Here is a 27,012-nt window from a genome sequence, read left to right on the forward strand (position 1 = left end):
ATCTCCCACATCCAAGCAATTACCAAGTCCTATCAACCGACTTCCGGAGAGCCTGACTCCCCTTCTCTGCTGCCACTCCCAAAGCCACAGCTGGATTAGTGGTTCCACTGCTCTCACAGGTAATGTGCTCATAGCCTTTAGATCTGGGAGGAGGAAAGCAAAGCTTACAGAGACCATCAGATGCAGGGCCTGAGGATACTGAGCTCTAAAGAGAAGAAGGAATTTGCTGGAGGTCACACCAGGCACTAGGAAGCTGAGCTGGGATTCAGATTCACGGTTCTTTCCCCTACCTAAGACACCTTACCTAGTAACAGGTCTCCCTGCCTCATAAGTCTTTCCTTTTCCAATGTAGTCAGTCAGTCAGTCAGTCAATAGACACGTTTGGCATTTAATCAATGCTTATTGACAGACTGAAAAGCATTGATTAAACACTTACTATGTGCCTAGCTTGGGGGGACAGGGAATTTAAAAAGTATATGTGGTTGACCTAGGGGCCCTTTCTTAAAATGGAGATTCAAGGACGAAATGTTAATCAGAGAAAAGGGGCCAAAAGGCCAAGCGATCTTCCAGGCTGAGACACAGAGGCGAAAGAAGTCCAGACGGTCAGGAACAGGGCCCAGAGAGACCTATTTTGGTAGAGGAGCCTCCTCAAAACACAGCTTTCATTAGTTCTCTCCCTTACCCAAAATCTCTCAGGAGCTCCCCATTGCCTCTAGAACTAAAGTCCTCCACCTGCCAATCAGATCTTGTACCAACCTTTTGTTGTAGCCTTTCCATCTTCTGCCCCCTTTTATTTACCTTTTGCTTTAGTTAAGCTAGACAGCCTGAGTCCCTACCTACACACCTCTGTCTCCTCATCTTACTCATCATTCAATGCTCAGTTTAAATGTCCCCTCCTCCATGAAGCCTTTCCTGACTTCCATCCTCCAGCACTCCAAAAAATGGAATATAACATTCTTCTGGACTTCCTTAGTAGATGTTTGCATTTTTCAAGGTTCTTATCACATTCATCCTCATAGAAGAATGTGTTTACTATACATATATATATGTGTATATATATATATATGTATGTATGTATGTATGTCTCATATGCCCCATTTCCCCACTAAACTGTAAGTTTCCTTGCCTCATTTCACTACTATTTTTGTATTTTTCAAGGTCCTTATCACATTCATCCTCATAGAAGAATGTGTTTACTATGTAAGTTTCCTTGCCTCATTTCACTACCCTTTCCAAATTTCACAGCCTGTGCTTCACTCTGGACTTTATCTCTACCTCTCTGCTATTTGGACTCTACCATGTACTCCAAAAGGTGGAATTTTACTTTATCTTGCCCAGATCCAAGCCTTCAGCTCATTTCCTGACCATCTCCACAAGCCAGAGTGAGTGAAACATCCTCCCTTTCTAGTACTCTTATGAGTTTTCTTTTCCTATTAGAATATAAGTTGCTTGAGGGTGTACAGACCCTCTTGTTTCCTTGTAATCTCTCTCTCTCTCTCCCCTCTCTCCCGTCTCTTTCTCTCATCTATCCAACTCTAATTAGATGTCTGTATTCCTGCATTTGTGTATGAAGAAAGAATGGTACATTAAGTCAAGAGCCCCAGGTTTGAATTCCAGTTCTGATGCCCCCTACCTTTGCGACTCTAGGCAATTTGACCTATGTCTCTGATCTAGTTTTATCATCTTTATAATGGGGATAATAATGCTTACACTACCCTCACAATATTTCCCAGCTATATGCTTAGGGAAAGACTGAAAAGGAGGATCCAAGTGCTGCCTTTTCTGGGGGTCTGCAAGACACTTCCCCCATTAAGTCCTCCCCCTGAATGAGTGATCTTCTACATACACATCCTGGATCTGTTAGTCGAAGAGGAATAGTGTTGCCAGAGCAGGCCTGGATGACTAACAAGTCCCCTCTGAGAGACAGAGACCTCTTGCTGGTCCCCTGCAGCATCATGACAATTGGTCAGAGAGAGAGATGGCCTGTTTCTTTGGAATATTCCCAACTGCTGCAGCTAATATGACCTAAGGGTTTTAGGCTGCGTGGGCAAGTCACCCACCAGCAAGCTCTGCCAAGGCAGTACCCGGCAATAATACCCCAGCTCTCAGTTATCTGGAGGTGGATTTCCTACAACCCATTTTTAGCCATAATGATACTTCACTTTTATACAATATTTTTTCACCTCTTTTTCAAACTGATTTCATAGCATTTTAACTAGAGGAAAAATACTTCACTCCAGAAGAAGTTCTAACATATCTCTTCCTACCATCTGACTCATAGGAACTCAGGGAATGCAAAGTAAAATGCCCTGGGCTGGGAATCAGGACACTTGGGTTCAATTACCACCTCTACTATTAACTCATTTTGTTACCATAGGCATGCCCTTTGCCTTTTCTGAGCCTCAGTTTCCCCATCTGTAAAATAAAGTCATTAGACTAATGATTCCAGCATCAAAATTCTGCATTCCAGCTCTGCCACCTCACCCCACCTCACCCCACCCCACCCCAACCCACCCCCCCAGCTCTGACACTTTTTATTCTACCATTCTACAGCCTCTCCCAGCCCTCTTCCTGACATTCTAGGTTCTATAGTTCAACAGGCCCTTAAAACTCTAACACTCCATAAAGCTGTGACAGAGCGCAGTATGCTGAGGAAACTGGCCCTTTCTTTTTTTCTATTGGAAATCCCTCAATGCCCCTAAATTCTATATTCCTCACAGACAGGAAATGCTGGTGCCCAGAAGCCCAGGAGGGTGCTCTGAAAATATGGGTGTGACCAAGTTAGGTTTCCAAACCACTGGCCTGGGTTCCTTGCTGGCAAAGCCTGTTGGCTGCTGAGCACATCCCTGGAGGAAGCCCTCCCAAGGCCTCCAGGTGTGTGGGCGACTGCCTAGGCGCTGAGGAACAAGAAACTCATTTTCCCAGGTTCAAAGCAGGAGCTCAAACATTTGAGTCATTGCCTGAACCATGCCCAGAAAGTCACAATTACTTGCTCCCTTGTGAACCCGAAGATGGGGGTGGGGGTGGGGGAGAGGGCAGGACATTCTGAGCTGGATCATAGAATCAAAGACTTGGGATTTGGAAGGGATCTCGAGGGCCATCTAGTCCAAACCCCTCATTTTACAAGTGAGAAAACTGAGGCCCAGAGAAGTGACTTGTTCAAGATCAGACACATGGTAAATAGCAAACCCGGGAAGCAGGCCCAAGTCCTCTCACTTCAGTCAGCTCTCTGCAATGCAAGCTGCTTTCCTGAGAGTCAGGACCTAAGCTCTCTAATCCTGGCTCCATTGCTAGAGTGCTGGGTGAATTTGGCAACTGCAGGAGGCAGAGAATCTGGAGAAAATAGGGTGAATAAAGGTGCTTTCTCTCTTTCTCTCTCTCTCTCTCTCTCTCTCTCTCTCTCTCTCTCTCTCTTTCTCTCTCTCTCTTTCTCTCTCCTCCCAGTCTCCTACTCTCTTCCCCTCTCCCTCTTTTTTCCTCTCTTTCTCTCTCCCCCTCTTTCCTTCTCTCTTCCTCTCTCCTTTTTTCTCTCTCCCTCTCTGCTTCCTCTTTCTTTCTCTCCCCCTTTGCTCTTTTTCCTTTTTTCACCTCCTCTCCCTCTCTTTTTCCCTTTCTTTCTCACTCTTTCTCCCTTCTCTCTCCTGCTTTCTTCCTCTCCCTCTTTTTTCTCTCCCTCTCTCTTCTCTCCCTTTCTCTTTCTCCCTTTCTCTACCCCGTCTCCTCTTGCTCCCTTTTTCTCTCTTCCCCTCAATCTTCCTTCTCTCCCTCTTTCCCTCCCTCTTCCCCTTTCTCTTTCACCCTTTCTTCCCTTCCCCCCTCTCTCCCTCTCTTCCCTTCTCTGTCTCTACCTCTGCCTCTCTCTCCCTTTTTCTCTGTCTGTCTTTTTCTGTCTCTCCCTGTCTCAGTCTTTCTCTGTCTGTCTGTCTGTCTCTCTCCTTAGGTATAACTGCCTATGAAACCTATGACTTTCTAGGTTGCATACCTAAGGATATCCTGAATAAAAGGAAGTGCATTAATTGGCTTCCTTAAGCCTCCCTCTGGATTGAGTCAGTGATGCTGGAAGGTTCTCAGAGAGATGGCCCTTTGGCAGGGATTTTGCTGGAGTTTCCTCCTGATGCTGCAAACGCATGATCCTCCATTTAACCTTCTGTCACCTTACTATATTGTGCTACTGCTCCTACTGCTGCAATTCAAATCCAGGTTCTCCTCAGGCAACAGCAAATCCCTCCCCCACTCTAGGCCCCAGTAAACTGAGGAGACTGAACTGGATGGCTGATCTAGGATATCTATGCAGCCATACCTTGTTTTATTGCACTTCACTTTATTGTCCTTCAAAGATAATGTATTTTTTTTACAAATTAAGGATTCGTGGCAGCCCTGTGTTGAGTAAGTCTCTGGGCACCATTTTTCCAACAGCATGTACTCACATCATGTCTCTATGTCACATTTTGGCAATTCTCACAATATTTCAAACTTTTTCATTAGATCTGTTATGGTGATCTGTGATCAGCGATCTTTGATGTTACTGTTTTAATTATTTTGGGGTACCATCCACAAACTGAGCCCTTATAAGATGGCAATCTTAAACCATAAAGTTTGTGTGTGTTCTGGCTGCTCCACTGGCCAGACATTCCTACCTCTCTCCCTCTCCTCAGGCCTCTTTATTCCCTGAGACATAAGAATATTGAAATTAGCCCAGTTAATAACCCTATAATGGCCTCTAAGTGTTCAAATGAAAAGAAGTGTCAATCGATGGGTAAACTTCATTGTTGTCTTATTTTAAGAAATTGCCACGGCCACCCCAACTGTCAGCACCCTGATGGATCAGCAGCTGTTAACACTGAGTCAAATATGATTATGGCTCACTGGAGGCTCAGGTGAAAGTACTTTTTTTTAGCAAAAAAGTATTTTTTTAATTGAGATATGTACATTTTTTAAAGATATAATACTATTACACACTTAATAGACTGTAGTATAGTGTAAACCATGGCTAGGAAACCAAAAAATCCATGTGACTCACTTTATTGCAATATTCACTTTATTACAGTGATCTGGAACCAAATCCACAATATTTGCGAGGCATGCCTGTAGAATATAAGTTCCCTGAGGGCAGGGGCTGCTTCATTTCTCATTTTTGCCTTTCTATCACCAGTGCATAGCAAGGAGTACTTAAAAGGGATAGGGATTGGAACAGTAATTTCATTGGTAGAGGCAATTCCCAGGTAAGGAAACTCACTCTACTAAAGCGAGTTAGCACCTTTTCCACAATTTCTAGTCTTAAAGAATCTCCTGGATTCTGAGAGAAAGGTCAACACAAATAGTATGAGTCAGAGGGGAAACCTGAACCTGCATCTTCTTGGCTTCCTGAACCCAGACCATAGGACTGTTCTCTAAGAATGCTTCCAGCTCTGATAGTCTATGGCCCTAAGATTCTGTGATTCACTGAGGGCTCAGTTGCCAAAGTTAATAATTACATACTATGCTGGTGCTATTATGGAGGACCTGATGCTCCAGGATGTGAGAGATATAAAACCACACAAGATACATAAGAGCGTCTTTACAATCATGTAAGCCACAGGTCAGTAGGGTGCACAGGATCACTTCCTGATACATTTAAAACAAATTAGGATGTGATGAGGGGTTTGGGGAGTGGGGTACTGTATTATGGCATCTTAGAGCTAAAGACTAACCTCTGAGGCCAAGTAGTCCAACCTGACCTGATGAACCTAGTGGTCATCTACTTAAAAACTTCCAATGGGGTCTTCTCACTATCTCCCAGAGGGGGTAGATCTAATTTCTCAGAAGTTTTTCTTGCATTGAGGCGAAATGTGCCTCATGGCACCTTTGACCCACAGTTTCTTGCTTTATCCTCAAAGACCAAGTCTGAATCCTTCTTCCTTGGAACCCTTCAAATATTCAAAAATGGTTGTCATGTCCTCCCAAATCTTCTTTATAAGGAAGGAAACAAGCATGTCTTAAGCACCTACTTTGTTTCACACGTTGCGCCAAGCACTTTACAAATACTATCTCATTTGAATGTCACAATAATCCTGTAAGGCTGGTACTGTTATTATCCCCATTTTACAGTTGAGGAAACTGAGACGAATAGGAGTTGTGACTTGCCCAGAGTCACACAGCTAGTGAGTATATGAGGCCATATTTGAACTTGGGTCTCCCTGACTTCAGGCCTAACACTCTATCCACTTAGTTCACCAATTCAACTGAACCATTCCTGGTTCCTTAAGTCATTTTTCACATAGCCTGTCTCAAGACCTTTCAATATCTTTGACATCCTTTGTCAGGGCTATCCTTTCCTGAGGCTAGGTCACTATGCCTCATTTAAAATGGTATTAGCTTTTTAAAAAACTTCCTTATCACATTGGTGACTCATATTGAGTTGGCATCCCAATTGAACCCCTAGTTCTTTTTCAAAGTATTATATAATTTGATTAGTCTATCTCGTACTTGTAGTTTTTTTTAAATTAAGTGTAAAGTTGTCCACTTCTCCCTATGAAATTTCATCTAATTAGATTTATTTGTCTTTTATTTGCCCAGTGTCTCAGCCTGTCAAGATCTCTTTGAATACAAATCCCATTATCCAGCATGTTAGCCTCCCAGCTTGTTAATATTTTAAAAATCTTTTTTTAAGTATGAATTTGACAAACACCAACAAACAAGAAAATTTCTATATACAAGGAAAGGCAGAAAAAGAAGATGTTCATGAAATCTCTATTATGTACAACTTATTTTTTAGAGATAAATATTAAATTTGTCACAGCAGTACCAATACTTCCCTGCTTGTCCATGTTACCTTTGGAACTTCTTTCTGCTCTGTTCTGTGTATTTTAAAAATATTTCCTTAATAGCCTTCTTCTGTTTTGGCATCATTATCAGTACCCCCATTCTTCCCACAATTCTCCTTACCAAAATAAAAGCCCTTCCTTGTAACAAATAAGTAGAGTTACACAAACTCAAATCATAACTGGTTGTGTCATAAAATGCATGTGTAAATCACTGTTGCCTGCTGGGCAATCGCTTCTTTGCCAAGGGGCAGGAAATGTACTTCATCATCAGTCTTCTGGTTTCATGGCCGGTCATTTGCACCTTTTCGCCTGCTGCTGTATCCTGCACATGGACCCTTCTCTCCTCCTCACCTGCTTTCCAGCTCCCTTACAGATGTTACCTTCCTCCATTAGAATATAAACTTCTAATAAAAAAAATTAAAGAATGTAATGTCTAATGTAAGTTTTAGTGAGGTCAATAAACATTTATTAAGCATCTCCAATTTTCTTTTTCTCTTAAATAAATAATTTTTAAAAAGGGAAAAGAATATAAGCTTTAGGAGAATAAGGACTATCTTTTTTGTTTGTTTTTGTTTCCCCAGCACTTCATATAATACCTGGCACATTGCAAATGCCTTAGTGAGTAATCTATCTATCTATCTATCTATCTATCTATCTATCTATCTATCTATCTATCTATCTATCTATCTTCCTATCTATCTATCTATCTATCTATCTGTCTGTCTGTCTGTCTGTCTGTCTGTCTGTCTGTCTGCCTGCCTGCCTGCCTGCCTGCCTGCCTGCCTGTCTGTCTAATGATCTGGCCTCAAATCTAGGCTCTGTTACCTAGCACCTGTTTGATGATGGAAAAGCTACTTCCTTTCTCTGGACTTCAACTCCCTATAAAATGGAAGGGCTGGACTAGCCCTAGATGGTCTCTAAGGCCCCTTGTTGCCCTGACATTCTCTTGTTCTATAATTCTAAAGCTCCTTCTGCCACATTTAATGTTCCACATTCTAAAATCCTTTCCTGGTATGATACTCCTTGTTCTAGGTCTTATCTTATTCTTTTTATTGTTCAGTTGTGTCCCACTCTTTGTGACTCCATTTGGGGTTTTCTTGGCAAAGATACTGGAGTGGTTCTCCAGCTCATTTTACAGATGAGAAAACTGAGAGAAATAGATTTAAGTGACTTGCCCAGGGTCACGCAGCTGATAAGTGGCTGAGGCCAGATTTGAGCTCAAATCTTCCTGACTCCTGGCCAGCATTCCATCCGCTGCTGGTCTAGGTCTTCTCTTAGCTCTCATTTATGTTCCCTTCCAGTTTTGACGTTCTTTGATCAATTGGTAGAATCAGTTAGGTCTGTTTGGGCTCTGAATACTATGGTCACATGTACAGAAGCTCTAGTCTCACTCTTTCAGGGACACCTCTCCAGTTCTCTAGTATCCCAAGGGAATTGACGTATCTCTTTCTCCACCCTCTTCATCTTTAGCTTTGCTCCATCTATTTGTAAGTGGCCAGTGACTAGCACTCCAGTTCCAATAAACCATTTGATACAAGGTACTTTTTACAAATAGATATCTACTTCAAAGGTAGATCCAGGACAAAGTACAAGCATCTCTCTTCAAAACCTGAGGACATAATTCCCTGCCCTTTACCCCCTCCTCCCCCCCAATACATACATCTCAATCTTATAGGGGGAGAGATTAAGCTCAAAACTTAGCTCAGGACATACATAGCAGTGATCTATGAGCTTCTGCAGGGCTGGAGTCCTGGACATCTCCTCAGGGCATTAATGCTGGTTCTGCCTGGATTCCTGAACTCCTCAGAGTATCAACGCTGTCCTAGCTACAACACCCTACCTAGATTCCTAGACTCCCAGATACCTGTGACTTAGGCCACAGGAGACTCCACTCCCTGTACCTAGAAAGAAAAAGAAGAAACAAAAAGGCTAAGAACCCAGGCCTATTTCTAGGGGGACCGTATGGCCTCAGGAATGGAAGAGGCAAGAAGACCCTTCTTTCTTACCACATGGTCTCACATACCACGACTGAGAGTCATTTTGCTCTCTCAGGCTCTAATGTAACAGAGACAGACAGCAAGAACTGTGGCAGGCCCTTTTGAAGTCACTATTTGGCCAATGGAAAAAGATTCTAAGCCAACTGGAACCAGTTACAGAGGGTTCCACATGCACCCTTCCCTCACACATCATTCTGGTTTCCCTGGAAGGATTTCCCTCTCATCCTCCAACTTAGCAGACTGATGAAGTGTATACATATGCCAGACCCTCATTACACTATTCTAGCGCAGACCATCCAATGGTACATGCTGGTTCCAGTCTACTATGTGGATATTCTGACTCCTGCTTCTGGTTAGGTGATGACCCAGCCCTGAAGGATGTGGTGTTTTGGCATGACATGGCAAGCCTGAATAGTCTTTAGGCCTCTCCCCACTCCAAGCCAGTTAAGAGAAGAGCAGTTTTTGGGTTAGCCTCTTGCTTTGACCACCATTTAGAAGGTAGTGAACTGTCTCTAGGCCCCCACTGAAGAGAGGTGGGGTGTTTAACTCCAGATCAACACTGTTTCCACAAGGAATGTAGACTGAATTAAGTAATCTTGAACCTGGTCCTATAGGCTTCCTTTTCTGTTTTGTGTTTTCTTTCCTGAGTAGCTGATTGAAATTCATTCTAAGGGCAGATGTGTTTAGACTTGGGGGAGACCTTGTAAAGTGACATGGTCCAGAGCAGGGGATTTGTTCTGTGAAGTTTGGATTCAGTCAAAGGGCCACACTTGAAGACCTAAAGGGTCACATGTAGCCTCAAGGCCGCAGATTCCTCACCCCTGATCCGGAGGTTCTGAGGGTTCCTTTGAGTTGGAGCTGTTTGGAAGCAAGGGTAGTTTCTGTGTAAAAAACACAGAGGGGACTGGCCCAAGTCCGGCTATTATATCAGCAAGCATGTCCTGAAAATGACGTGGGCAGTGAAAATCTGAAGGGAAATGTAAAATGCCTAATTAGTAACCCTACAAACTGCTTTTTGTTCTGACAAGTTTTAAGGATCAACCTCCCCCCCACCCCAGCAGATTGTAACAGTAGTTATAAGTTAAGTTACTTAATCCCATTTAAGTCATTCTTTCTATTAATGCATCCTGTGAGTCCTGTATGTTGTGTGTAGGAATAAATTACCTATGCCGTACCTGATTGGTATTCATATTTATTAAGCACCTTTTTCTCTCCCCTTTTTTGGAGAAGCTCTGGACTTGAGCCAATATCTAAGCTTCAAGTAATTTATCCCCAGGGTTCCAGGGAAGAGTTTTAATGAGCTGCTGAGTGTGCAAAGGGGGAGCCTAATGCCTCTGTTGAGGAGAAGGCTCCTTCTGGCCTGAACCTGGTCCAATCAAATACCTAGGTCTAGAGTAGAGGGGCCCCATGGGAGGAGAAAAGAGTGCTGAAGCCCCTCAGCCTCCTTGAGACCAGCAGGATTTCTCTGAGGTTAGGCTCTGAATCTATGAGATGATCATGCGGGCAGAAGGCCAAGAGTCCCCTTCTAAGCAGAAGATTGTGGCAGATGCCAACTCAAGGTGTGGAGATGTCCGTTTCCAAGCTGGACACAGCCCCCCAGAAGTGAAGTGCTGACTGGAAAAGGGAGGCAATTTCACCCTTCAGAAGGAAATCCTATTATTTTAAGAAGGAAATCTTAGTATTATTGGGATATAGGATTTATAGATTAACACAGAAAGACTTCTTTTCAGAGACAGAGAGAAGGAACAGCAGGGCTGTGCTGGTTTGGCTACTTTACTTTATCAAGAGGCAGAGAAGTAGGAACGCTTGGTCCCAGAGGCAAAGGACCTGAAATCAATGGTGTTATATCACCTTGTCACCTATGTTACCTCTCTAAGCCTCAGCTTCCCTATCTATAAAATGAAAGTAATAATGTTTTGTTGTTGTTCAGATGTGTCCAACTCTCCAGACTGTATTTGAATTTTCTTGGCAAAGATACTGGAGCAGTTTGCCATTTCCTTCTCCAGTTCATTTTGCAGATAAGGAAAATGAGGCAAACGGGGTTAAGTGACTTGCCCAGGGTCACACAGCTACTACATGTCTGTGGCTGAATTCAAACTTAGGTCTTCCTGACTCTAGGTCCAGTGCTCTATCCACTGTACCACGTAGCTACCCTGAGAGCAATAATAAACTATTTGCCTCATAGAGTTATTATGAGGAAAGCTACAAAGTGCTATGTATATTAATAGTTGTTGTTATCTCTATAAGATTAGATGTGGTTGGTAGCTGTTTTAATACACAGAAATTCTGCTCAAAGGCAGCATGATCAGGGATCCAGCTGACCTATGCAAAGAGAGGAGAAGGGCCCTGCTGGCACCACCAGTAACGTACCTGGGGGCTGGAGAAGGCAAGGTCCACTATTGTAGAGGCTGGGTAATCTCCCTTCTAGTCTCCGAGAAGAGCCTTGGGCTAATATTATATCTATCTTCACCTCTCAAATATCTCTAGTCTAGGAGTACAAGTCTGACTTCAAAACAAATGGCATTCTCTGGTCTCTCTTCAGGAAGAAAGTAGCCGTTAGCTGAATCCTACGGCTTAGCCTCTTCACCAAGGACCCATTGCACAACAGACCATCTTGAGGGACAAATAGTAAATAAACCCATTTATCCTAGCAAAACATTAGAAAGAAATTAGAGAAGTTTTTACTGAATGACAGAGAAGTCATACGGTAAAGGTCAATCAAGCAACCAGTATTTATTGGGCACCTGATATATGAAACTTGAAACAGTCCCTGTCACACGAAGTTCATATTCTATTGGGGAAAATTAAAAAATACACACACACACACATACATATATATACAATGCTATATATGCTATATACACACAATGCTATATATGCTATATACACACATATGTGTATATATGTTTATGTGTGTATATTGTGAGATATAGATAGATATAGATATAAGTATAGATATATACACATATACATATATACATACAGGCCTAATGCTCTATCTAATGCACAACCTATCTGCCTAAATATATAGGTATAGATAGAGTGCCAGGCCTAGAGTTAAAAAGAAGATTCTTCTTCCTGAGTTCAAATCTGGTCTCAGATACTTAGTAGTTGTGTGACCCTGGGCAAGTCACTTAACCCTGTTTGCCTCAGTTTCCTCATCTGTAAAATGAGTTGGAGAAGGAAATGGCAAACAACTCTAGTATCTTTGCCAAGAAAACCCCAAATGGGGTCACAGAGTTGGACATGATTGAAAACAAATGAACAACAATAAAATAATGTTTGTGTATATACACATATGCACAAATATACATACACACATATACACATTCTTAGGTACATATATAGCATGTAAGCATATATGAAATAGTTACAAGATGATTTTGTGAGAAAGAAACTAGCATGATCAGGAAAAGCTTTGTAAAAGTTGCAACTGAACTGAGTCTTGAGGGAACTAGGTATTTTTCAAGAAAGAGTTGAGGAGAAAGAACGTTGCAGGCACTGGGGAGAGCCAGCATAAGCTGACAGCCAGGACTGAGGCATATAGGTAGGAGAAGGATGATCATGTCTGAGTAAGAGAGCTAGTTTGAGTGGAACATAGTGTACCTGAGGAAATGTAGGTTGGGATCAGGCTGTGAAGGTTTTTAAATACCAAAAAAAGGAGGGGTTTATATTTGATCCTGCAAGTAATAGGGGATGCTATTGGGGTGTGGGAGGTGGAAGTGGGTGATATGGTCAGACTTGTGCTTTAATTAAGTTCCTTGGCAGTGATATGGAGGATGAATTGGAATGTGGAAAGACTTGCATCAGGGAGACCAATTAGGAATTAATTGTAATCATTCAGGCAAGTGATGATGAGGGCCTAAGATTATCTCCAGTTTATCCTGTCTATATCTTATTTGTATATCGTTGTGCTCATATTTTCTCCCCCATTAGATGATGAGTACCCTGAGAGCTAGGACTGTTTTTGCCTTTCTTTACACCCCTAGAGCTTAGCATAGTGCCTGGCACATAGTAGGCTCTTAAACTGATTTGAACTTGGGTGGTGGCTGCATGAGTGGAGAAGGGGACAGATGGAAGAGATGCTGTGGAGATAGATTTGGTAACTGACTAGATATATGGAGGGGAAAGAGAGGAGTCAAGTCAAAGGAGGGTCCTTCCAGGTCCCTTCTAGCTCTGCACCTATAGTCTTGATGTAAGGGGGCATCCCTTTCTTGTCTGGATGTTTTTATTTCTGGAAAGGGTATTTGTTTCAAAGACAACAAGAAAAGCAACCTCTCAGTACCTGGGCAGAAACACAACTGGTTGAGAGGACCTTAGAGAAATTAGCCTTTCAAAGGAAAGTACTAAGACTACCTGAGACAAAGCAGTCTTTCAGAGAAAAAGTACTTACTAAGAAATTGAGGAAAACACAGTTAAGTGACTTGCCCAGGGTCACACAACTGGTAAGTATCTGAGGCCAGATTTGAACTCAGAAAGATGAAGATGAATCTTCTTGACTCCAGGCTCAGTATTCAATACACTACACCACCTAACTGTCTAACTAATCTAGCTGGAGAAAGTGAGGCTGCTTGCTGACTTTGCACAGCCCTCCCTCACTTAAATCCAATTCACTTGCATAACATGGCATCACCCCCTTGATGCCATGGTCTTCTTAGAGAACAAGGGATAAACAGCTTACTGAGAGCAAAGATGACTGACATATCTTCTTTTCCAGCAATTCATTTACATATGATTATAGTGTGAAGGGAGTTAAGTGGTAAAGTGGATAGAGTGCCAGGCTTGAAGTCAAAAAGATATCTTCCTGAGTTCAAATTTGGCCTCAGACACTCACTAGTTGTGTGACCCTGGGCAAGTCACTTAACCCTGTTTGCTTCAGTTTCCTCATCTGTACTATGAGCTGCAGAAGGAAATGGCAAACCACTGCAGTGTCTTTGCCAAGAAAACCCTAAGTGGGGTTGTGAAGAGTTGGACACAACCCAACAGCAACAATAAATTGTGCGGACTTTGAGGGTGATGACTGGGAAAAACCCTGACGTCGAGAACTTTTTTGGTAACTATATAAAATATTGCTCATCTGTTCTGGGTCTAACAGTAATGTGAATTCTGATTTCTTATTCTATGACACAGGTGAGTCACTTCACAAGAGGGGGACCCTGCAGGAATCAGTGAGAGGCTAGAATTAGTGACTGAAGAAGGCAAGTTAACCACCACTAATAGTGGAAGATAGAAGCTGAGCCCAGAAAAGGCAAGCAGAGTGACTCCTATCAGAAGAGAGGAGCAGCTGCTGCAAGCTGAGCCCAACCAAGACCAATTTTGCAACTGCTGCTGGGAACTGATTTGACTGGAAGAATCCTTTGTTGTCTGAAGATGTGGTGGGGAAAAGGGAAAAACTAGGCTGCTTTGCCCTTAATTGCTACCTATGGCTTGAGTGGGTATAAACCCTCAGCACTCAGCAAGCAAACCTGAACTCTACAGTGAAGAGGCTAGACTAAGTGGAATTGGTTTGCTAAATTCATGCTGCCTCAGAGTCCAATAGACATCGATAGTTCTGCAGACTCCAGGCTTAGGGTCTCTTCTTTCATTAAAAGATCTTCATATTGTATCAAGTGAGCTTGGGGTAGCAGCCAACAGAGAAGTGGTTTCTCCCATAAAGAAGATGGAGAAGTCCAGAGAAAGACTGGTGACATTTGATAAAGATTATTCCCTGAGGACATAGAACATAAGGCCTGAAGTCCACACTTGTGAGCTGTCCCAAGCAACGTTTCCTTACTCATTCGTAGGTCTTCTTGTTAGGTTTCTCTGTCTGCGTATACTCTTCTCCCACAGACCCAGTGTGCATTAGGGGAGAGTATGATTCAGTTTGTTTTTAATTTCATATTTTATTTCTCCCCATTACATGTAAAAATAATTTTAGTATTCTTTTTTTTTTCAAATTTGAATTCCAAATTGTCTTCTTCCCTCCCTTTCCGCCCCCACACATTGAAAAGGCAAGCAATTTGACATGGATTATATACGTGTAGTCATGCAAAACACATTTCCATGTAGATCATGCTGTGAAAGAAAACCCAGACAAAAAGACAAAAATAAAGAAAAAGTATCTTTGATCTTTCATCATAAGTCCTTCAGAATTGTCTTGGATCGTTGTATTGCTAAGAATAGCTAAGTTAGCCACAGTAGATCATCATACAATATTGCTTTTACTGTGTACAGTGTTCTCCTGGTTCTGCTCATTTCACTTTGCATCAGCTCATGTAAGTCTTTCCAGGTTTTTCTGAGAGCAACCTCCTCATGTGACTCAGTTTTATGTGTGGACTGTTCTGCTAGGACTACTCTTACTTTTGCCTTCTTGTTTAGTAAATATGTAATAATTAAGAATTAATGATGTCTTATCTATTTATTTTTTCTTAAATGGGAAGCCAATGGTTGGGGCTCAAGAGCCACAGTTGGGAGTAGTAGATGATTAGCTTCCCCATATCAGGGTTACCCCTAGGACCTTGAGAATGAGTAAGTAGTGGCAGTATGGCCCACCCTCTGGAAACTTCCTTCCACTCCAAGCCCATTAGCATGAGCACAGGTGGAAGGAGCAAATCTGCTCCCAATCTAAAGAGAAAGAAAAGTTGGGGGAGGAGGTGATGCCATACCTATACTACACAGACAGGTTGGGGCAGTTTCCCAAAAAGAACAGATGATCCTATTAAGCTGCTGGTGTATGGGCAATCTTGAGCCTTTCTAACCTAAGTCATCTGACCTGCCAGCCCTAGGGGTACTAGCTCTCCCACTGGGCCATGCAATTTGGGGTCTCCTCATAGCATAGAAGGTGAGTAACATGCAATGGGATGGAAGGAGCAGAGATAACTCTTAGCTGCTAATTATGACTCTAAGGTATAGTCTAACTAGCTCTATAGCTTAAGGCATTTAAAAATCAAGGCAGTTTTCCAATTCTTTTTATTATTGTTGGTGTTCCAGACCTGTAATTTAATCGGCAAAAAAGAACTCCCAGCAAGAAACTCCCTCTACCAATCCAGACCTGCAACTCTTTTGTGATTTATAATGTTGAAGACCAGCCTGGGTCACTGAGTTAAATTACTTACTTGTTCGGGATCATTCAGTCAAGTAATATGTCAGAAGTGGAACTAGAAGTTTACCCAAATTTCCTGACTATTAATTAGTTGACTTCCTGTGTTGCCTTTCCAGTCATCTAATTCTTAAACACATATGTAAAAGTGCTTTGCATACTGTAAAGAATCATATAAATACTAGATATTATTATTAGTGTAGGAAAGCTACCTGTGGGAAAAGTTCCTTCATTAATGTAGTTTAGCAACTTTGCAGTCTGTAGTCTTAAGAGAGTTGATTAAGGCACTGAGGTTAATTGACTTGCCCATGGACACATAATATGAATCATAGACAGGACTTGAACTCATGTTGACTTCCAGCCTGGCCCTCTCTCTACCATGTCAGGCTAAGGCTTGAGCAGCAAAATTATCGTTACTTAGTAGGAAGCAACATGGTACAGTGGAGAGAATTCTAGGTTTCGAGTCAAAGAACTTCAGTTTGAAACTCAGGTCTGCCATACTCTCCCTACTTGTGTGACCTTAGATAACAAGTTACTTTTTTCCTCTGAGCCTCATTTCCTCATCTGTAAAATGAGGGGGCTGGACCAGATGGACTCTTAAGTTCTCTTTACTAAACCCCAGATTACCAGAAAGCCTCCTTAATAAAGTCCATGGTCTTTTGAAATTGCTTTCTCTAACCACCCAAAGTGCATACAAATGCAGATTATCCAGAAGATGAAATGCTTGGAGGGGACAGTCCATCCAGTCAGTGCCTTGGTACATAGGTGTACCAAGTACAAGTACATTTACTCAACACTGCAGAATGACTAGTAAGACTCAGGATTAATTAGGCAGAGCCCAGTTGACTGGATCCCAGTTGGGAAATTAGCACTTTCAGTTTCCCCAAGTGACTTGCTTTCATGAGTCCACCCTTTTAATACAAACGCTATCCTGATGATGACATATAACTGTAGATTATGGAACACCATGGTCTCAGAAGAATCAGAATTGTAGATTCCAAAAGGAATAGTGAGGATAAGCAGGATACAAGCATGTTTCCAACAATGACTTGCATTTGAGACATCAAGATAAGGATTTACTTGTCCAGAACAGAAGTTATTACTGGCCATATATCAAGGATGAGAAAGAGCAGTTGACTGACTAGTCTATATACTGCATTAGCATCCACAAAATGGTAAAAAGGAAGATCTCCAGCACATTGCATAGTCTTTGGAGGAGGTGAGAGAAAAACATAGATAAGCATCACTCAGGATAAGAAAATGTGGATGGGTTGCAATCAGTTGATGGAGGGAATATACAAATGAACCAAACCAGTCAGAGTATCATATCGGTGGGATGGGTTACTAAATGCTTTCCCAACCATTTTTCCTCATTTGATTGTCACAGAAGGGTAATAACCAGATTTCACAGATGAAAATGGAGGTTAGAAAGGGTAAGTATGTAGTAGGGTGGTCCCATGGAGCATCTGCTCTGGCACATGAAATGTGGGGATGAATTGGCTTTTGCTGAGGGACAAGAGCTTCCTCTTGCTAAGATAAGTAGCAATTCCTATATTAGCAGCCCCTTACCTAGTTGTCTGTCCTTCATCCTTTGTTCTCCAAGAGGACCAATGACATCAAGAGGGTGATTTGCAAGTGAATCAGATTTAAGTGAGGCAGGTCTGTGCAAAGACACCAACCTTACTCTCTTCTCCAGAGTCATGGAAGTCTAGTGGCAAGACATATGTCATGCCTAGGGTTTATATAAAAGAAGATTGGTAACAAAAAGTTATGGGGGGTGGATTTCTTTTATAAGAATCTCCCTCCTATAGTTACAAGAGTTGTGCTCCCCTCTGTTTTAGGCAGGTACCCTCTCTTGGAACAGATCCGCTAGCTCTAGCTCTGGATCTCCATTGGACTTTCAGCAGAGAGGTAATGGTGGAAGTCTTTCTCTCTACTCCACACCTATCAGTAATTGGGTTTACCACAAGAGTACATGGCATTGTGAACATGCAGTTATCTAGGTAAGTCTGAAATTAGACCTCAAGTCCCTGACTAACTCTTATGTTTTATGTTTCTCTCCTTGAGCCTGTTTTCTGGCCCTGGCAGTAATTTTGTGAGTCTGAGAAATCAGGAGTTCCCGAGCTGGAACTGGAGGCCCAGCAGAAGATACTTCCTGTTGTGAACCATATCACCCCCTCAGGAAGACACTGCCACCACCAATGGAGCTCTGCCGTCCACCAGGCAGAAGTCATACTCCTGAGCTCCAAGAGAAAATGCAAGTTGGCTTATCCTTGTGCTCAGGTGCATTGTTAGACCCACGAACAGAATACATTTTAAAGAAATCTCTTATCCATTGCTGGAATAGGGATTAATGTGGGTGCTCCCTTACCCAGTTAAAGGTCACACTTTTAAAACAATGAGTTGAGTGTAATCTCAATCTGATTAGTGGTAGAGAAGTATATACACACTGAATAAAGAGATATACATACATACTCACTCTGAATCATACAGTTACAAATACACTTATGGATATAATTAAATATATACAAATACCTAGAAATATAGTCAAATACAAAAATATGCATACAAATAGCTACTACACTCACATAGAGACCCCCCACCCACCCTCATAAGAATAAAAATGGAGAAACAGAGATATATAGTCACACATACACAGATAAGTGACCTTTTCTTTCCAAATACTCTCTCCTCCCTTGACTTGTCCAAGGCACTATGCCCTTCTGATTTTCTTCCTACTTGGCTGAACATGCCTTCTTAGTCAGCTTTTCTGATCCACCCTCCTCCTCTCACTCCCTAAGGATGAATGTCTTCTGAGCCTCTTTCTCTTTCTCTATGATTCCTTGGCAAGTTCATCTACTCTCATAGGATCAACTATCATCTCCATATTGTATGTTTGTCCTTCATTGTTGAAGAAGATCCTTCCATCAGAGAAATAATGACATGACTTGCATTTGACTTTGTTTTGAGTGGAGGGCTGTGCAGGTCACCAGCCTCACTTCTCCTCCAGAGCCATCTGAATCCAGTGACCAGATATTCATCAGGATGACTGGAGATGACCCAGAATGAGGCAGTTGGGGTTAAGTGACTTGCCCAAGGTCACAAGCTAGTGAGTGTCAAGTATCTGAGGTGAGATTTGAACTCAAGTCCTCCTGACTCCTGCACTGGTGTTCTATCCACTGCACCACCTAGCTATTATCTCCATACAGATGGCTCCCAGAGTTCTCTCTCTAAGATTAATGTCTCTCCTGAACTCCAGTTCCACCAGCAGGTAGGCAGTTCACCAACTGCCTGCCCGAAAGACCTTTCCACCTGGATACACTAGCAGAATCTTAAATTCAAAGTATCAAAAATTGAATACACTACCCTTTTCCTAACTGGTGGCTTCACCATTCTCCAACTTACCCTGATTTTAAGTTTTAGGTATCTTTGATTCTCCATCTTTTTTTGCCCCCTTACATCTACTCAATTGTTGTCTTTAACTCCAGAATTTTATCTTTTCCACTCAAACTATTACCACTCTCATCACTTCCTGTGTAGACCACTGAAATAGTCTTAACCTGGCTGATCTCTTTGCTTCCAGGCTTTCTTTCTCTAGTCTGTCCTTTCAAGAGATGCCAAAATAATCTTCTTAATGCACAAGTCTACCAGTCTCCTGCTCAAAAACTTTCAGCAATTCCCTATTTCCTAACGGACAAAATGCAAAAAAAAATGCCTTGAATTTTAATACTCTTTATATCCTGGTTCCAATCTGCCTTTCAAGCCTTATTTCACTATTCCCTTTCACAAATTAGACAACTAGTTGTTCCCTAATCTCTGCCCGCCCCATGTACAATAGAATCCTTCCCATCTCCTTATTCTATATCTAGTTTCCATGGGCAAAGCTTGTGAGAGAGAGAAGGGAAAAGACGAGCAAAAAAGAAGCTAAATAATGAGAAAGAAGTCATGCAGGTGATTTTCAGAGGGTTGTACTCATGAAGAAGGTCAGAGATTAAATTTTGGGGAGAAGAAATTGGGAAAAATTTGGTAGAACTTGAGAATAAGCTATGGAAGGGCAAACTAAGCTGAAGGAAAAAGGATTAATTAATTTAAAATTAATTAAATGATTCAATAATAAGGAAGAAAAAGACTAAGAAGTTAGGACCTAAAGAAGACACAAAGAGAAGGAAAAAGAGAAGGGAATTATCTGGGAAGGCAAAGTAAGTAACAAATGTAAAATAAATGGATAAAGAAAACAAACTGGGTAAACAAAAGGAGGTTAGGGAGAAAGTGGAAGGAAGCAGGGTGAGGCTATAAGGTTGCTGAGTTGATAAAAGGTATAAAGGTCTTAACAGGTGCTTAGGAAATGGGGTGTAAACACCCACAAGTAGTTCAAAAACAAGGCTGAGAATCTCATTCAGAAAGGAAAGCAGGAAGAAATCTCGGAGACAGTTGGATGTGCCATGTTTGCATTTCTGTCGCAGACAGACAAGGGGCTTACTATTTATATATCATCAGTGGTCTAGTCTCTCTCCTAGAAAAGAAAGGATGGGACTCAAGGAATAGATTTCCTCAATCTCTGCTATCAGGCACAATGAAGCATACCTTTAAAGGCAAAAAAAAAAAAAAATTCACTGGGGAATATGTGGAAGAAGGGAAATCATTTTGAAATAGCAGAAGGGAAATTTGACCCTTACCAGGAGGTTGGAGGGTAGAATGTTACACACCAGGAAAGGAAAAGAGAAACTGTAACCCTGGAGATAAAAAAAAAAAAAACAACTAATTTGAGGCTCTTCCTGGAGAGGAGAAGGCTGAATGTGTTAGGGGATGAAGCAACTGCTTGTCCTCCTAAGAATGACAAAGTAAAAGCAAGGACGCTACTAGGTAAGAGATTGTAAGATCGTAAGAATCTGAACAAGAAAGGGACAGTGAGGCAACTACTGGTCTGACCCGATAAGGGAAGACTTTTGCCTTCCTAGGGCATGTTTCCACAACATAATAGAGAACCTCCCAAGACTTGAATACTTGACTACTCCCCACTGTTGGTGATTCACATGGGCACAAACAGTACTGCCAGAAGGAACCCAGGAAATATTGCCACATATTACAAAGTGTTGGGCAAGAAACTGAAAGACATAAAGGTAGAGTTTGTGCTTTCCTCACTGCAGCTAATTGAAGGGAAGATGTTCTGGGCTAGGCCTGACTCAGGCCAACCAGTTCCCTGGTAGTTTATGTTTTATGCTGGCACAAAATGAGACACTTGTAGATCATTCAGCGATTAACAAAAGGAGATTTATTTAGCTATAGCAGAAGAACGATATTTAACAAGGACAGTGAAGGGAAAGGGGAAGATCAAACAAGCATTATGAAGTGCCCACAACTTAATACCAAGCACTACTTTACAAATATCTCATTGAGGACACCCTGAGTTGATTCAGCAGAACAAAGCAGCCTTCCCTGAGTTGCCTGCGATATGCCAGTCATCAAGCATCAGAGAGTAGATGGCTGTTTTGTATTTGGATGACCAGGAAGTGATGTCAATAACCAGAGTACTTGGTTCTCTGAGCCAATCAAGTCTCAAGGATGACTTTAAATATCTTTTATGGAAAAACTAGCCTAACATGCATGGGGGCAGGGGTAAGGATATTGCTCCCACGACACAAGTGTGACTAATGAAAAGCCCAAGTGACAGAGTTTCTGGGTAGTTGATAATCAATTTATTAATTAGGCTAGCAAATAACCAATAAATCAGTGGTCCTTCTGAGAGATGCCAAAATAATCTTCTTAACGCACAAGTCAGTCAGTCTCCTGCTCAAAAACTTTCAGCAATTCCATATTTCCTAATGGACAAAATGCAAAAAATGCCTTGAATTTTAATACTCTACACCCTGGTTCTAATCTGCCTTTCAAGCCTGATTTCACAGCATTCCCTGTCAGCAATCAAAGACAAAACCATGGAGATTCTTGAGTGCTTCAATAACTTTGGAAAAGGAGGTGCCCTATCAGGTAAAAATCAACCCTGATTGGTGAACAATTAATGAGGGGATAGACATACTAATGAGGAGGTGAGCTAAAAGTCTTTAGCTCCTCCAGCTGAGAATGTGATTTGATCATGACACGCAGCTGCCTCTAGAAATCTACACAGTCCACCCTGGTTGCTTCTCCTTCAAAAGCTGAGTCACCCTAAATTCTAATGGAGGATCCCAAAGACAGTAGCTCATTTCTTTGCGGCAAAAAACTCACATAGACTGGATTCTGTTTACACTTTAAACAGAAGTAAAGTCTTCTAGTGGAATCCTACCCAAGATTGAGAAGTATGAAACTTGGGGATTTGGGCAATCTCATCTATCAGTTATGCCCTTCAGAGACTGACTGAATGACCTGTAAGGGCCAGTCCCTGAATGAGGAAGGAGAAAGAAAAAACCTCAATCTTTTTTTGTTAATTTCGAACAATATAGCAGAAAAATAATCATTTCTCTCATAAGGAATTCAGAGGGGGAAAACGATGTGAAAAGTAAATAGCTAGCTGGCTAAGAAGGTGTTGTTCGAAAATGGGATTTGGGTTCTAGACCTTGACTAAAAATATAGGAATGACAAATTCCTGACCAGGAAATAGAGAACATCTATAAAAGAATGGTAAAAATGTAATCAAATTTAATCAAAAGGTTTTTTTAAATTTTTTTAAAACAATAGGGGAGGGAGAAAACTGCCCATTTATATATACCAAATTAGTTACAATAGGGCATAGCTATGAGGGAAGAAGACAAGCAGTGAAAAAACCTGGAGGTTTGAAGGAAGCAAAAAAGTAGGAAAAGAGCTGTTAGTAAAAGCCATGAGAATTCGTAAAGCACTTATCCCAGTGTCTGGCACACAACAAGTTCTTAATAAATGTTTGTTCCCTTTCCCATTTCCTCATCTCTTCCCCTTCCCATAGCCTTGACTGTCTAAACACAAATGTCCGAAGTTTAGACAACAAGCAAAAGGAATTAGAAGTCCCTACACAAAGAGTCAAAGTTGACCTCATTGTTCTTACTGGTTTGGTAGCTCTAGAATATGACTAGATTATGACTTTCAAATTTTCATTCAAATGAAATCTGATAGGTAAAACAGATTGTGGGATACCACTGTGCATTAAGAAGTCTATTGTATATACACCTTTATATATTCCCTCTTCACGTGGGAAAATCAAGGAACCAGAAGGAAGCAACATCAATAATGGAAAGCATTTGGACAAATATCAATGAAGAAAGCCTATCTGACATTGGAGTATAATACAGACTACTTGGACAGAAAAAGGCAACAAACCAGGAATTCTGGGAACAGATCACAAGCATGATATAGCAGTGATGGTGGACCTCAGTTATCCAGACATAATCTAAGCTTTCTCTCTGCCAACTAGTAGTACATAACTTCTTGACTTGTCATAATGATAATTTCCTTCTTCCAAAGGTAGAGTAACCAGCAAGGGAAAATTCTATGTTGAATCTAATTTTCAGCAACTGAAAAGACATCATTAATCTAAAAAAAAAAAAAAAAAAAAAAGATGGGAACCTTGAAGTAATCACTTACTTCCTTCTAAAGTTTGTGATAGAGGAAAAGACGAAAAGCAGGCATAGAGTCTGACATGCACCCTAGATTTAGGGAAAGCAGATTTCCAAGGGTTAAAATTAAAAATATGATAGGATTTCCATGAACAAAAATTCTATAGAGAAAAACAGCCCATGAAGGAGTGTTTCTCACTCAAGAATCAAATTGTGAAGACACAAAGTGAAAGAATTCTTAAGAGAAGGGAAAATGTAAATTATGTGCATAGACCAATGTGAATATGCAAGGAACTCACCAATCAACTTAGATTTTTAAGATATTTTCAGAAGGGCAGGTAACAGAAGATGAATGCAAAAAAGTACATTATTGTAAGAATGTCCAGAATGCTAGAGTTCAGAACCAGCCTTGAGGTTGAATGGGAAACCTAGGGACAACAAAAAGGTTTGTGGCATTTTGCATTTTTTTTTAGAGGCAGTTAAGGTTAAGTGACTTGCCCAGGGTCACACAGCTAGTGAGTGTCTGAGGTTGGATTTTAATTCAGGTCCTCCTGCCTCCAGGGCTGGTGCTCTATCCACTGTGCCACATAACTGCCTGATTTTTTTTTTTTAATGTAACCCTTGTGTCAAAAGTCTCTGTCACAGTGAGTGTGGGGACTAAGTCTCTTTATGAGCCAAATAGGAATTCAGATATTATCACTGAGGCTTTAGGATTTCAGATGGAATATTGGGAGAAAGTCAGGCTGGCATTTGGAGGTGACAATGTGAAATCACCTCTCCCTCTGGAAAGAGGGAGCTGTCATGTGAGAGAAGTTATTAAAATATTAGCTTGAGAGAAACTGAGGAAGACAAAGAGGGAATAAGTGAAGAGATCTTTCTTGAAGTGGTTGTTTTTACCTTTCTCTTATGAAGAGAGTCTCAGAGACTTTATTTAATATCTCAAAAGTCATTGAAAAAGTAACTCTTCATGTGGAGGGAAGTTAAATTAGTGATATTACTGAGGTAAGTAGGTGGCAGAATGGTTAGCATATTGGATTTGCAGTGAGAAAGAGCTGAGTTAAAATCTTGTCCTCAGACACTCACTAGCTGTAATCAATTGATCTCTCTCAACCTCAGTTTTCTCATCTGTAAATTGGGGATAAAATAATAGGACCTTCCTCACAGGACTCTTGTGAGAATAAAAGAACACATAAAGATCTCTGTAAGCCTTAAAGCACTTTATAAATCCAGTTGTTATTACAGGGGCAGTGAGGTGATGCACTGTATAGAGAACTGGGCTGGGAGTCAGGAAGACCTTGGTCCAAATATGACCTCAGACAGGTACTAGCTGTGTGACCCTGAACAAGTTCCTGTTTGCCTCAGTTTCCCCATCTGTAAAATAGAACTAATAATAGCATATACCTCTGAGGGTTGTTGTGAAAATGAAACAAGATAATAATTATAAAGCATTTAGCACACTGCCTGGCACATAGGATTATATAAATATTATTATTATGGGTATTGAGACGATTTTAGCAATGACATTGGTCATTGTCAAAATATTGTAAATTATAAATACGTTTATTCAATTTGTTAATAAATTATAAATTTAGTTGTTTTAATATTTATTTAAATATAAATAAGAATCATTACTAATGGGAAAGGAGTTTTCTCTTATTCACTGCATAATTAATATCTAATGAACTGGAATGAGGGCTCAAGCTAAATCAGTTAATTAGTGACAAGAGACTACAGATTTATTAATGAGAAATAAATTATTCAATATACCCCTGGATTATTATAGAGTGCAAGATCAATAAATTAAATATACAGCCGCAAGTCAAGTGCACACTGAGGTTGGATGGCTACAAGTGAATGTAGTTAGACCCCAGAATCCCATTCACATCTGTTACATGTAGGGGTCACATGGAATGTGTTCTCTTTGCACCTGTTACTTTTAGCTATATTGGGAGAAAGAGGAGAATCAAAGAACAGATGGGCTTCTGGGGATGGCTGGGATGACCAGAAGCAGCTTGGTGTTGTGGAAAGAATGCATAAGTTGGGGTTCTGATTCCTTGGCATTACCAGACCTGATTTGGAATCCTGGCTCCGATAATTACTACCTGTGTAGCCTTGGAAAGTCACTTAATCTCCCTAGCCCTTAGCTTTATCATCGTCAAAAAGAGGGAACTGGATATCCTGTGATAATCGACAGCAGAAAGCAGCAAATCCAAACATTTGCTATTTTTCTTCTGTCTTCTCTTCTTTTGCATTGGAAATGATGGAAAAGTGAATGAACACACCAGATAAATTAGGAAATAATAAGAGAGTGCCTACCTACCCTGGATGAATTCTAGTCACCTGGGTCAAATTTCGGGCCTAAGTGCTGGCGGTAAGAATGGGTAGTTGTGATTCCGCTTCTGTAAGGCGCCTCCTGACTCCAGCTTTTACTGGTGAGGGGACTGCCCACTTCTCGGGAGAACCGAATAAAGGAACTACATTCATCTAAAGAGATGGAGGTTCAACCATCTCAAGAAACAAATTCATTAATCCATGCCAGAAGTGGTGACTCAGAGAAGCAAGATAGCACAAGTGTCAATAGTGTTATCACAAGATCTGAGTTTTGTGAAGAGAAAATCTTGTCTGAAATCCAAAAGGAGAAACAAACACTACAAGAATTATAACTTTATATGGGCAAATACCTCCCAATTTTGCTGGACATGGTTAATATCCAAGAATCTTCAGAGGAAGATGGAGATTGTTTTAAAGAAAACTCTTCAAGAGACAAAGGCTATTTCACATCACTAGGTTCTCTGCCAAGCAACCTCCAGACACATGAGAATACTGTGGAAAATATCAGAGGGGTCAAGAACAACATCAGAAAATTCTTGTACCAGCTCTATGAAGTGACTGAATTGACTTATCAATGCAAGCAAGATTCTGAGGATCAGCAGAACTACCATAAGGCCCTACTTGAGATGTGGATCAAGTGGAATAAGAACCAGCCTGAAAATGAGGATGGTGATACACAGCTCCTGGAAGCCCTGACTCTGGACATGTCCTGTAGCATTGCCCTGAAATTACAGTCAGCCTTCATGGACCTCATGCCTGCAGTCCAAGGTCTCCCAAGCAGCCTCCAACAGGCTTGTTATGACATGCAGGAGCTTCATTCTACCTGTTCCATGAGTGGTGGTTTTCAAGATCTAGACAAGCATCATGTGACCCAGAGCCAGTTTAAGCTGACCCAAGCCCTGGGAAGTAAAGAAAAATTATTCTGTTGCTTAGAAGATAGTATTCCTTCTGGTTGGATTGTAGGACCACTTTCCCCTTTTGAAAATCCCTTCTCAGAGGGAATAACAATTCCTAAAGAAAACAACATCTTGAATTGTGATATGGAAGCTGGCCAAGAAGTATCGTGTTAGTTTATAGTTAAGCGCCATACTCTGAATACTTTTGAAATTATGATAATAAAGTTGCATTGAAAATTAAAAAAAAAAATGGGTAGTTATGATTGCTGTATTTTAAATATCCAAGAAAGCAGGAGAGATACCAAGAGACAGGGTAGCTAGTTGGTACTATGGATAGAGTACCTGGCCAGGAGTCAGGAGGATCTGAATTCAAATTTGACTTCAGAC

At 41.2% G+C, this 27,012-nt stretch overlaps 1 pseudogene; it reads left to right on the forward strand.

The window, feature by feature from the left end:
• The first annotated feature begins 10,297 nt into the window (after positions 1 to 10,297).
• On the forward strand, positions 10,298 to 26,799 carry LOC140517599 (perilipin-3-like; annotated as a pseudogene).
• Positions 26,800 to 27,012: the final 213 nt, after the last annotated feature.

Source organism: Notamacropus eugenii, chromosome 1 (assembly GCF_028372415.1).
Source record: "Notamacropus eugenii isolate mMacEug1 chromosome 1, mMacEug1.pri_v2, whole genome shotgun sequence".
Lineage (NCBI taxonomy): Eukaryota > Metazoa > Chordata > Mammalia > Diprotodontia > Macropodidae > Notamacropus > Notamacropus eugenii.